Source organism: Scatophagus argus, chromosome 7 (assembly GCF_020382885.2).
Source record: "Scatophagus argus isolate fScaArg1 chromosome 7, fScaArg1.pri, whole genome shotgun sequence".
Lineage (NCBI taxonomy): Eukaryota > Metazoa > Chordata > Actinopteri > Scatophagidae > Scatophagus > Scatophagus argus.
Genome location: NC_058499.1, coordinates 26,851,844 through 26,863,549, shown reverse-complemented (window position 1 = coordinate 26,863,549; position 11,706 = coordinate 26,851,844).

Genomic DNA, 11,706 nt, shown 5'->3' with positions numbered 1-11,706 from the left:
ATTTACAAAAACAGCGTTCTCTCGCTGAGATAAGGCCAAAATGAACAAGTAGTGTGTGTAGCTGCTAAACTTCACAATAAACACATCAAAGCATTAAGAACTTGCTATTTTCTCAATCCTGCATATGTCTGATGAAGAAAGCAGTCTGTAACCATGTTTAGAAGTGAACTAGCAGTCAGATTTACAAAAACAGCGTTCTCTCGCTGAGATAAGGCCAAAATGAACAAGTAGTGTGTGTAGCTGCTAAACTTCACAATAAACACATCAAACCATTAAGAACTTGCTATTTTCTCAATCCTGCATATGTCTGATGAAGAAAGCAGTCTGTAACCATGTTTCCAACTGAATTATAGTCAGATTTACAAAAACAGCGTTCTCTCGCTGAGATAAGGCCAAAATGAACAAGTAGTGTGTGTAGCTGCTAAACTTCACAATAAACACATCAAACCATTAAGAACTTGCTATTTTCTCAATCCTGCATATGTCTGATGAAGAAAGCAGTCTGTAACCATGTTTAGAAGTGAACTACAGTCAGATTTACAAAAACAGCGTTCTCTCGCTGAGATAAGGCCAAAATGAACAAGTAGTGTGTGTAGCTGCTAAACTTCACAATAAACACATCAAACCATTAAGAACTTGCTATTTTCTCAATCCTGCATATGTCTGATGAAGAAAGCAGTCTGTAACCATGTTTCAACTGAACTACAGTCAGATTTACAAAAACAGCGTTCTCTCGCTGAGATAAGGCCAAAATGAACAAGTAGTGTGTGTAGCTGCTAAACTTCACAATAAACACATCAAACCATTAAGAACTTGCTATTTTCTCAATCCTGCATATGTCTGATGAAGAAAGCAGTCTGTAACCATGTTTAGAATTGAACTACAGTCAGATTTACAAAAACAGCGTTCTCTCGCTGAGATAAGGCCAAAATGAACAAGTAGTGTGTGTAGCTGCTAAACTTCACAATAAACACATCAAACCATTAAGAACTTGCTATTTTCTCAATTCTGCATATGTCTGATGAAGAAAGCAGTCTGTAACCATGTTTCGAACTGAACTTCAGTCAGATTTACAAAAACAGCGTTCTCTCGCTGAGATAAGGCCAAAATGAACAAGTAGTGTGTGTAGCTGCTAAACTTCACAATAAACACATCAAACCATTAAGAACTTGCTATTTTCTCAATTCCTGCATATGTCTGATGAAGAAAGCAGTCTGTAACCATGTTTCGAACTGAAGTTCAGTCAGATTTACAAAAACAGCGTTCTCTCGCTGAGATAAGGCCAAAATGAACAAGTAGTGTGTGTAGCTGCTAAACTTCACAATAAACACATCAAACCATTAAGAACTTGCTATTTTCTCAATCCTGCATATGTCTGATGAAGAAAGCAGTCTGTAACCATGTTTAGAATTGAACTACAGTCAGATTTACAAAAACAGCGTTCTCTCGCTGAGATAAGGCCAAAATGAACAAGTAGTGTGTGTAGCTGCTAAACTTCACAATAAACACATCAAAGCATTAAGAACTTGCTATCTTCTCAATTCTGCATATGTCTGATGAAGAAAGCAGTCTGTAAACATTGATTTGAACTACAGTCAGATTTACAAAAACAGCGTTCTCTCGCTGAGATAAGGCCAAAATGAACAAGTAGTGTGTGTAGCTGCTAAACTTCACAATAAACACATCAAACCATTAAGAACTTGCTATTTCTCAATTCTGCATATGTCTGATGAAGAAAGCAGTCTGTAAACTTGATTTGAACTACAGTCAGATTTACAAAAACAGCGTTCTCTCGCTGAGATAAGGCCAAAATGAACAAGTAGTGTGTGTAGCTGCTAAACTTCACAATAAACACATCAAACCATTAAGAACTTGCTATTTTCTCAATTCCTGCATATGTCTGATGAAGAAAGCAGTCTGTAACATCTTGAATTGAACTACAGTCAGATTTACAAAAACAGCGTTCTCTCGCTGAGATAAGGCCAAAATGAACAAGTAGTGTGTGTAGCTGCTAAACTTCACAATAAACACATCAAACATTAAGAACTTGCTATTTTCTCAATTCTGCATATGTCTGATGAAGAAAGCAGTCTGTAACCATGTTTAGAAGTGAACTGCAGTCAGATTTACAAAAACAGCGTTCTCTCGCTGAGATAAGGCCAAAATGAACAAGTAGTGTGTGTAGCTGCTAAACTTCACAATAAACACATCAAACCATTAAGAACTTGCTATTTTCTCAATTCCTGCATATGTCTGATGAAGAAAGCAGTCTGTAACCATGTTTAGAAGTGAATTATCAGTCAGATTTACAAAAACAGCGTTCTCTCGCTGAGATAAGGCCAAAATGAACAAGTAGTGTGTGTAGCTGCTAAACTTCACAATAAACACATCAAAGCATTAAGAACTTGCTATTTTCTAAATTCTGCATATGTCTGATGAAGAAAGCAGTCTGTAACCATGTTTTGAAGTGAACTGCAGCCAGATTTACAAAAACAGCGTTCTCTCGCTGAGATAAGGCCAAAATGAACAAGTAGTGTGTGTAGCTGCTAAACTTCACAATAAACACATGTCAAACCTATTTTACATTAAGTACTTTCAAAATTATTTTGTAAGATGAGGTCAAAGTTGAAAAGTACTGTTTCCCGTATTAATATTACAGTAAACACAAGCAAAACCTTCACTTACTTCATATGTACATAAATCAGAGCATTTCTAAACATGAAAGACATTGCTAAATATGTCTTGAAGTTAATTACACTGACACAGGTAATAATATCTCACTGAGATAATGCCAAAGTGACCAAATAGCCTGTAGCCTTTAAAAGCCCATGAAACCATAAAGTACTTAATGTTTACATAAATCAGTGCATTTCTAAAAGTAATTTTGATTATTTTTTCAGTTGAGTCACTTGGCTGTGCAGTGCCAGGCTGCAAAACCACTGCGTAATAATCCCCCATCTTCTAGTGCAGTACAGTAATTTCTTTTTCCTGCTAACTATTTACAAATTGTGATATTTTGTGTATATATCAGGGTATATTGTGTGCTTTTAATAGTTTCATTCAAAAGGGAGTGTGAAATATCCCGGTATTTTGTTAATTGTATGTCTTTTTACTCGACCTCCCTGCACCTTTATTTTGCTATGCTTGTGCTGCTGTGGCAATTTCAATTTCCCCAAAGCGGACTTATAAAGGCTGATCTTATCTTTTGTTCACTGGATTCCTTTTGTTCTACATTCAATTACTCAATTCATGGTCAGTCTCACCGACATTATCAAAAACTTGAATGCCCATCAGTTTCACACTTTTGAAGCATCTGGCTGGGCATTTAAAATGCTTTTTATAATATTCAATAGTTTTTGTTCTAATAATAATAATAATAATGATAATAATAACATGTTATTACCACATTGCAGATTCATCAACAGCTGCTTTCTTGCTAACTTACTTAACTGAGCCTACCTGTTCATACTGTGAACCCAACTGAAGCAATACTCATGATGGAAAGTTTAATCGACCCCATATATTAGATGATTAAACTTGATGCATAACAATCATGACTTGGTCTGAGGCAGACATCAGTGGGGAAATGGGATGACTTTGATGAAGGCAAAGTGAAATGGCCAAGGAGAAGTTAGCTAGATGCAAGCAATGCTTAAATAGCTAGCTTGTCTCGACAACAATAATGACATAATTATGCATACCTCACATCTGCTTTGTGTTCATCCAGTTCCTTCTTTGGCTTTCACAGCAACTTCTCCACAGCTCCTTATAATTAATAAAAAAGAAGAAAAGATATCTTTATATCTTTCCAAACTTTACTTTTTAGGCTTTCTGCACCTGTTTTACCCTACTTTGGGAACATGCTCTGCTCATGCCCATTACTCTCCTACACCTATTTCCCCTATGGATGCTGCTGCAGCTGCAGTTCAAAGCAGCCCGCTGACTTGAGACACTCTTTGATGTCGCCCTCTTCAGTTAAAAACAAATCCACCTTTAGTCAGACAGTGATAACTATATTTAGAACATTTTTTTTAGAAATATTCATGCACAATATACAATGATTACTATGCTGATTTCACTGATATTCATTCATTATCAGCAGTAGTATTTTTATTGTAGGGGCTACATTAATCAGTTTGTGTGTTTAATTTTATTGCAGCTGTTATGCAGAGCAACTGTACATTTACAGAAATGCTGCACTTTGCATTTCCTCTTCCTATCTTCTGTAGTGACCGAAAGAATGCGATCGCGTATACAAGCGGCCATACACAGTTGAAGTGTCTGACTGGACATTTATGTGAATCACATTAAATAATGTCACATAGTTATTTTTTTAACTAAACCTGGTTTGTCATACACCAACAGTTATATTACATTCATTATTCATTTTAATTCATCACAAAAGAGAGAGGTAAACTGATAATAACAAGTTCACAAGAGGATGCAGATTCATCAGCAGCGACTTCCTCCATCTCATGGTAAAATATGTAGGAGAACCTCGCTACTACTACTACTAATCCTGTCAACGGGACCGAAGTAATGCTCGCTATGGAAAGTTTAATCGACTCCATAACATGAGGCATAACAATCATCACATCAGTGGGTAAACGGGATGACTTGGATGAAGGCGTTATGGAATGGCCAGGGAAAAAGACGGCACCGTTAGCTAGATAGCTATGCATGTATAGAAAGTTTGTCTTGACAATATTTATGGCATAATTAGGCTACACATACCTCTGGTTAGCTTTCTCTTCATCTCGTTCCTTCTTCCGCTGCCTCTGCAGTTTCTCAGCTCCTTGTTAAAAAGAAGAAAAGATAGCTTCAAAACTTTTTAGGCTATTCTGCACCTGTATCCCCATACTGTCCCAATGGGAAGCCCTCTGATCATGCCCATTGCACTCAGTCGAACTTTATCCCTTCTGGCCGTTGCAGCTGCTATTTCAAAGCAACACGCTATTGAATAAAAACTTGCGACACTCTTTGATTTCACTACCAGGCTCGCAATATTTATAAACAAACCTCTGCCAACTTCTTTTATTATGTCTAGCACGTTCAACTCGGAGGAGGAGGAAAACGTTATGAGATAAGAGGACCTTTCTGCCACAACGCCCGACAAGAGGTGAGGATGGATGGATGAATAAATGCAAATGAGGACGTAATCTTTTGAGAACTGAGAATAAGATTCTTGGTGTGAAATTCACGTGCTAACCGCAAGTGGGCTATATTGTGAGTACTACACCTTTACTAGCTTCAACATTATAATAACCTGCTTAATAATAACTGTAATTCAACAATATAGCAATCATGTATTGTTCAAACTTAGCCTGAGAGAAAAAGAAGTCAAACCATGTTTTGTGTCAGCATTTACAGAAATGCTGTACTTAAAAATTTCAGGTACTCGCATTTGCATTTCCTCTTCCTATCTACTGTAGCCACCGAAAGAATGCGATCGCGTATACAAGCGGCCGTACACAGTCTTGTGTCTGACTGGACATTTATTCGAATCACATGGAACAATATCACATAGTTATTTTTTTAACTAAACCTGGTTTGCCCTACACCAAAAGTTATATTACATCAATTACTCATTTTAATTCATCACGAAAGAGAGAGGTAAACTGATAATAACAAATTCTCAAGATCGCAGGTTCATCAGCAGCGGCTTCCTCCATCTCATAGTGAAATATGTAGGAGAGCCTAACTCTTCATACTGTGAACGGGACTGAAGCAACGCTTGCTATGGAAAGTTTAATCGACCCCATATTTTCGACTATTAAACTTAAATTAAACTTGAATAACAATCATGACAGTGGGGAAACGGGATGACTTGGATGAAGCCGTTATGGAATGGCCAGGGAAAAAGACGGCAACGTTAGCTAGATGCGATATGCATGAATAGAAAGTTTGTCTTGACAATATTTATGGCATAATTAGGCTACACATACCTCTGGTTAGCTTTCTCTTCATCTCCTTCCTTTTTCCGCTGTCTCTGCAGTTTCTCAGCTCTTTGTTAAAAAGAAGAAAAGATAGCTTAAAAACTTGACGTTTTAGGCTATTCTGCACCTGTATTCCCATACTGTGGGACAGCCCTCTGATCATGCCCATTGCACTCAGTCGAACTTTATCCCTTCTGGCCGTTGCAGCTGCTATTTCAAAGCAACACGCTATTGAATAAAAACTTGCGACACTCTTTGATTTCGCTACCAGGCTCGCAATATTTATAAACAAAGCTCTGCCAACTTCTTTTATTATGTCTAGCACGTTCAACTCGGAGGAGGAGGAAAACGTTATAAGGTAAAAGGATCTTTGAATTCCCTGCTTTGCTTTCTGCCACGACGCCCGACAAAAAGTGAGAATGGATGGACGGATAAAGGCAAAAATGAGGACGTAATATTTTGAGAACTGAGGATAAGATGATTCCTGGTATGAAATTCACGTGCTCATCGCAAGTGCGCTATACTGTAAGTAACTACACCTTTACTAGCTTCAACGTTATGACAACCTGCTTGACAATAACTGTAATTCAGCAATATAACAATATTGTTCACACTCAGCTTGAGAGAAAAAGAATTCAAACCATGTTTTGTGTCAGCATTTACAGAAATACTGTACTTGTATCTGCGTTTCCTCTTTCTATCTTGTGTAGTCACCGAAAGAATGTGATCACGTATACCAGCGGCCGTACACAGTCTTTTGAAGTGTCGGAATGGACATTTATTCGAATCACATGAAACAATAGCACAGTTATTTTTTTTAACTAAACCTGGTTTGTCCGATACCAAAAGTTATATTGCTTCATTACTCATTTAAATTCATCACGAAAGAGAGCGGTAAACTGATAACAATTTCTCAAGATCGCAGATTCTTCAGCAGCGACTTTCTCCATCTCATGGTCAAATATGTAGGAGAGCCTCGCCACTACTACTACTAATACTGTGAACGGGACCGAAGCAACACTCGCAATGGAAAGTTTGTCTTGACAATATTTATGGCATAATTAGTCTATACATACCTTTGGTTTGCTTTCTCTTCATCTCGTTCCTTCTCCCATATTCTCTGCAGTTTCGCAGCTCCTTGTTAAAAAGAATAAAATATATTTTCAAAACTTGACATTTTAGGCTATTCTGCACTTGTGTTCCCACGCAGTGGGACAGTCCTCTGATCATGCCCAATGCACTCAGTCGAACTTGTTGCAGCTGCTATTTCAAAGCAACACGCTATTGAATAAAAACTTGCGACACTCTTTGATGTAGCTACCAGCCTGCAATATTTATAAACAAGCCTTTGCCAAATTTTTTTTAATATCTAGTACGTTCAAGTCAGAGGAGGAGGAAAACGTTAGGAGATAAAAGGATCTTTGAATTCCCTGCTTAGCTTTCAGCTACCACGACCGACAAGAGGTGAGGATGGATGGATGGATGGATGGATGGATGGATATATGGATATATGCATGAATGAGAACGCAACATTTTGAGAAGTGAAGGACAAAATGATTCATGGTCTGAAATTCACGTGCTAACTGCAAGTGGGCTATATTGTAAGTAACCTTTACTTTTTTACACCTTTACTAACTTCAACGTTATAATAACCTGCTTACTAGTAATTCAACAATATAGCAACCACATATTGTGTAAACTTAGCTTAAGAGAAAGAAGAAGTCAAACCATGTTTTGTGTCTATTTAAGTCACATTTGACTCAATCTAAGCCTAAAACTTGACACAGTTCTGTGTGAAAAAGTGTACTTAAAATGCTGAAACTCATCATCTGTCTAGAAAACATGGTTTGACCTCTGTTTCTCTCAAATTCCAGCTGATCTCACAAGAAGCATTTTAAAACCTCTTTTCAGTGAGCAAATTTCAGTTTCAGTATTTTGAGTGCAGTAGTCTCACTTAATTGTGCACAATCAAGTTTTTGGCTTAATATTCGTCAAATGTGACTGAATTAGATAGAAACCATGGTTTTCACTTCTGTTTCCGTCAAACTCTACCTCATCACGCAGCAAGTACTTCCTGGCCTGTTTTGAGTGAATAAAGATGGGTTTCAGCATTTTAAAGGAAGTTTCTTCACAGAACAATCCACAATCAAATTTATGGCTTAGATGTTGTCAAATGTCTGAATTGGACAGAAAACATGGTTCGACCTCTGTTTCTCTTAGTTTCCAGTTTGATCACAGAGCAAGTACTTAATGATATTTTTCAGTCAGTTAACTTTAGTTTCAGCATTTTGAGTGCAGTTTTCTCACAGACCTGTGTACCATCAAGTTTTTGATTGAATGTTGGTCAAATGTGACTGAAATAGACAGAAAACATGGATCGACATCTGTTTTTCTTAGTTTCCAGCTTGATCACAGAACAAGCTGGAGTACTTAATGATATTTTTCAGTGAGTTAACTTTAGTTTCAGCGTTTTGAATGCAGTTTCTTCACAGACCTGTGCACCATCGAGTTTTTGGCTTAGTAGTTGTCAAATATGACTGACTTAGACAGAAAACGTGGTTCGACCTCTGTTTCTCTTAGTTTCCAGCTTGATCACAGAGGAAGTACTTCATCTTGTTTGTTCAGTGAGCTAATTTGAGTTTCAGCATTTTGAATGCAGTTTTTTGAGAGATCTGTGCACAATCACGTTTTTGGCTTAGATGTTTTCAAATGTCACTGACTTAGACAGAGAAAATGGTTTGACCTCTGTGTCTCTCAAGTTCTAGCTTATCTGACGAGAAGCATCATAAAACCTGTTTTGAGTGAGTAAAAATGAGTTTCAGCAATTTCAGTGCACACCTGTGCACCATCAGGTTTTTGACTATTATTCAAATGTGACTGAATTAGACAGAAAACATGGTTCGATCTGTGTTTCTCTGTATTTCCAGCTTAATCATAGAGCAAGTACTTCACTTTGTTTGTTCAGTGAGTAACCTTGAGTCTTAGCATTTTGAGGACGCTTTCCTCACAGAACTGTGCAGTATTGAGGTTTTGGCTTAGATGTAGTCAAATGTGACTGATTTAGACAGAAAACATGGTTTGATCCCTGTTTCTCTCATGTTCCAGCAGATCTCACAGGATGCACTTGCTGAAACCTGTGTTCAGTGAGTAAACTTGATTCTTTGCATTTTGAGTGCACTGTCCTCACAGAACTGTGCATTATTGAGGTTTTGGCTTCCATGTAGTCAAATGTGACTGATTTAGACAGAAAACATGGTTTGATCCCTGTTTCTCTCTTGTTCCAGCAGATCTCACGGGATGCACTCACTGAAACCTGTTTTCAGTGAGTAAACTTGATTCTTTGCATTTTGAGTGCACTGTCCTCACAGAACTGTGCATTATTGAGGTTTTGGCTTGCATGTCGTCAAATGTAACTGAATTCGACAGAAAGCATGCTTTGATCCCTGTTTCTCTGATATTCCACCTCATCACAAAGCAAGTGTTTTATGGCCTGTTTTGAGTTTGTAAACATGATTTTCAGCATTTTAAGTACATTTTCCTCACAGAACTGTGCACAATCAAGTTATTTGCTCAGAAATCATTAAATTTGACTGGATATCGCCATTTCAAGTGGACCTTTCTCAGAGGGCTGTAAACAATGAAGTTTTTGGCTGAGTATTAGTCAAATGTGAGTGAATTTGAAAACCTGGTTTGATCCCTGTTTCTCTCGTATTCCAGCAGATCTCATAGGATGCACTCGCTGAAACCTGTTTTCAGTGAGTAAACTTGATTCTCAGCATTTTGAGTGCGCTTTCCTCACAGAACTGTGCATTATCAAGGTTTTGGCTCAGATATAGTCAAATGTGACTGATTTAGACAGAAAACATGGTTTGATCCCTGTTTCTCTCTTGTTCCAGCAGATCTCACGGGATGCACTCGCTGAAACCTGTTTTCAGTGAGTAAACTTGATTCTTTGCATTTTGAATGCACTTTCCTCACAGAACTGTGCACAATCAAGGTTTTGGCTCAGATGTACTCAAATGTGACTGATTTAGACAGAAAACGGTTTGATCCCTGTTTCTCTCATGTTCCAGCAGATCTCACAGGATGCACTCGCTGAAACCTGTTTTCAGTGAGTAAACTTGATTCTTTGCGTTTTGAGTGTACTTTCCTCACAGAACTGTGCATTATTGAGGTTTTGGCTTAGATGTAGTCAAATGTCACTGAATTCGACGGAAAACATGGTTTGATCCCTGTTTCTCTGATATTCCACCTCATCACAGAGCAAGTGTTTTATGGACTGTTTTGAGTATGTAAACATGATTTTCAGCATTTTAAGTACATTTTCCTCACAGAACTGTGCACAATCAAGTTCTTTGCTCAGAAATCATGAAATTTGACTGGGTTTCGCCATTTGGAGTGGACCTTTCTCAGAGGGCTGTAAACAATGAAGTTTTTGGCTGAGTATTAGTCAAATGTGAGTGAATTTGAAAACCTGGTTTGATCCCCGTTTCTCTCCCATTCCAGCTGATCTCAGAAGAAGCACTCGCTGAAACCTGTTTTCAGTGAGTAAACTTGATTCTCAGCATTTTGAGTGCGCTTTCCTCACAGAACTGTGCATTATTGAGGTTTTGACTTAGATGTAGTCAAATGTGACTGATTTAGAGAGAAAGCATGGTTTGATCCCTGTTTCTCTCATATTCCAGCAGATCTCACAGGATGCACTCGCTGAAACCTGTTTTCAGTGAGTAAATTTGATTCTTAGCATTTTGAGTGCACTGTCCTCACAGAACTATGCATTATTGAGGTTTTGGCTTGCATGTAGTCAAATGTGACTGAATTCGACAGAAAACATGGTTTGATCCCTGTTTCTCTGATATTCCACCTCATCACAAAGCAAGTGTTTTATGGCCTGTTTTGAGTATGTAAACATGATTTTCAGCATTTTAAGTACATTTTCCTCACAGAACTGTGCACAATCAAGTTTTTTGGTTCAGAAATCATTAAATTTGACTGGGTTTCGCCATTTCTAGTGGACCTTTCTCAGAGGGCTGTAAACAATGAAGTTTTTGGCTTAGTATTAGTCAAATGTGAGTGAATTTGAAAACCTGGTTTGATCCCTGTTTCTCTCGTATACCAGCAGATCTCACAGGATGCACTTGCTGAAAACTGTTTTCAGTGAGTAAACTTGATTCTCAGCATTTTGAGTGCGCTTTCCTCACAGAACTGTGCATTATCAAGGTTTTGGCTCAGATGTAGTCAAATGTGACTGATTTAGACAGAAAACATGGTTTGATCCCTGTTTCTCTCTTGTTCCAGCAGATCTCACAGGATGCACTCACTGAAACCTGTTTTCAGTGAGTAAACTTGATTCTTTGCGTTTTGAGTGTACTTTCTTCACAGAACTGTGCATTATTGAGGTTTTGACTTCCAAGTTGTCAAATGTGACTGATTTAGACAGAAAACATGGTTTGATCCCTGTTTCTCTCTTGTTCCAGCAGATCTCACGGGATGCACTCGCTGAAACCTGTTTTCAGTAAGTAAACTTGATTCTCATCATTTTGAATGCACTTTCCTCACAGAACTGTGCACAATCAAGGTTTTGGCTCAGATGTACTCAAATGTGACTGATTTAGACAGAAAACATGGTTTGATCCCTGTTTCTCTCATGTTCCAGCAGATCTCACAGGATGCACTCGCTGAAACCTGTTTTCAGTGAGTAAACTTGATTCTTTGCGTTTTGAGTGTACTTTCCTCACAGAACTGTGCATTATTGAGGTTTTGACTTCCA